The following is a 2,500-nucleotide window of genomic DNA, read 5'->3' as shown; positions in this document are numbered from 1 at the left end:
ACAATACTCTGTTAAACTGACCTAAAACCATACAATACTCTGTCAAACTGACCTAAAACCATACACTACTCTGTCAAACTGACCTAAAACCATACAATACTCTGTAAAACTGAACTAAAATATAGTGTCGTGACGTGACTTTCTTTAATGTATGACTGTTATTTATTGAATCACTTAACTATGTTTAATTGTCACTCGATTAAATTAATAATGTAACAATTAACTCATTAGGAATTTGGGGCACCACGGAAGAAGTTGTTTAATGAGTTACCATCTCCAGAATTAAACTCTTAGAAGACATATATGTTATATATCGATAACAGTCACTTATTAAAGAATTACCTCTTATCAGTCTCATTCTGAACGTCACATAATCCTTGAACCTGCAAGAACCCTAACCTTATTGATGAATCAGCAATACACAAATTGGCTTAATTATTTATTTACTAACTAACTAAATAAAAACACAATACAAACACACATAAACACACACATATGTTATTGATTACAAACACAATACAATGAAAACAGGTCCCTAGTGGACTGGACTAACAATAGCATGAATGCTTGGGTAGAAGGAGGGTCATAGTGGAAGGGAGAGACAGAGATTCAAACTATCGTTGTTACTTTGGAGACTACGCTCACAGTAATCATAATACCTATGCACCCTAATAACCGCTCATTCGGATTAGAAATGCAACATGTATTTACGTGTTGCTGTCTTCGATAGTTGAGTTGATGTTGTACGACTCTGGTTTGCCCACCAGAGATCCCAATGTCCTTGGTAGAGTTTCTGGTCGTAGTGGTGGTTAGAATGGATACTTCAGCGTACCCTGTAGTTCGTAGAGTTGATCTGTTAGAATAGATACTTCAGATGTACCAGCGGTTGTCGGAGAGGGATTGTCCTTCCCAACTCGTGTCTTTAGTGAAAGTTCTCTAGACGACTGTACATGCCAGCTGCAGACTGAGATGATAAGGTCTAGTACATTGTCTTCTTCTACACCTCGTGTAGAGGTTGAGAGTTTCAGAGTTTCTCCATTTCAAACGTGTGGACTAACGTCTCACGTCTTCTGGTCTTTCTGGTCTGACCATTTTGTAACGTGTAGCTTCAGCTTCACGCTTCCTGGTCTGGTAGAGTGTCAACCATTTGCCCAACATCCGACTTATATACCGTAATCTGCTTGGTCTTCCTTTGGTAACGGAGTTGTAGTTTTAAACCATTTTGTAACGTTTAGCTCACGCTTCACGTCTGCTGGTCTGAGGTGAATTCCGTCACGAGGGGTTATATCCTTGATTAGAAAAGGGGGCGTGTCATCATGTTTGTGCTCATCTGGGCGTGGCCACTGACTGAGAACAAATCAATATGGAAAACCATCATCTCATCTTGAATGGTTCACTAAAGTATTATTATACTTAATCATTCGTTTTATACAACAATTAGATGCAAACCTCATAACTGGGAAGTGTACACCCCCAGAGATACAGTTATGTTGTTCCACCGTCTTTAATGACATCACAACATAGTAACGAAGTAGACATTATTGTTCTTTAAGTCCCCACCGAACATTTCCCACATTCTTTGTGGTAGGAATATTGTTTCATTATCCACTTTTGGATGTTGAAGTTTTGGCGGGAAGAATCTCTGTGTTAACAAAAGGGTCCTTTCTCCCAATACTTCATGGCAAGGAAGAGAAAGTCTGCCCGGTATTTACGACCGGTCATAAAACTGGCCCCCAGGAGAGGGGGTGTTCAAACCTTTGCCTAGCCGGCATCTTTGATCCTCAGCCCATGAGGGCAAGTCATGACAATAGTCTGTCATCTGTATCCAGTCAATAGTTGAACCTGACTCTGGCCTGGCCTGTCTGTTATTCTATGTGTATCCAGATGGGTCAGTGGTGGAGCCTGATATGTCAGCAGGGTTCTGTCCGGACCACAAGGCAGCCATGGTGCTGTTCCTGGACCGGTCTACGGAATAGAGGACCAGAACTTCCTGCTTCATCTGCTGGAGGTGGGCTTCCTGCCTGACCTCAGGGCTGCTGCCTCGCTCGACACAGTGAGTATCTAACCCTAACCCAATAGACACAGTGAGTTGCTGTCTAGTCCTCCATGTTTCTGCTCCTCTGGTTGAGCCCCTGCTGACCCTAACCCTGTCCCTGTCTAGTCCTCCATGTTTCTGTTCCTCTGGTTGAGCCCCTGCGACCCTAACCCTGTCCCTGTCTAGTCCTCCATGTTTCTCTCCTCTGGTTGAGCCCCCTGCTGACCCTAACCCTGTCCCTGTCTGTCCTCCATTTTCTCTCCTCTGGTTGGCCCCTGCTGACCCTAACCCTGTCCCTGTCTAGTCCTCCATGTTTCTGCTCCTCTGGTTGAGCCCCTGCTGACCCTAACCCTGTCCCTGTGTTGTCCTCCATGTTTCTGCTCCTCTGGTTGAGCCCCCTGCTGACCCTAACCCTGTCCCTGTCTAGTCCTCCATGTTTCTGCTCCTCTGGTTGAGCCCCCTGCT

General features: G+C 44.2%; 1 pseudogene; it reads left to right on the top strand.

Moving 5' to 3' along the window:
• LOC121563438 overlaps positions 1-1,964 on the top strand; it is a 48,188-nt pseudogene extending 46,224 nt beyond the window's left edge.
• Positions 1,965-2,500: the final 536 nt, after the last annotated feature.

The sequence above is a fragment of the Coregonus clupeaformis genome, unplaced genomic scaffold (assembly GCF_020615455.1).
Source record: "Coregonus clupeaformis isolate EN_2021a unplaced genomic scaffold, ASM2061545v1 scaf1708, whole genome shotgun sequence".
Lineage (NCBI taxonomy): Eukaryota > Metazoa > Chordata > Actinopteri > Salmoniformes > Salmonidae > Coregonus > Coregonus clupeaformis.
This window is presented reverse-complemented; position numbering and strand designations above follow the sequence as displayed.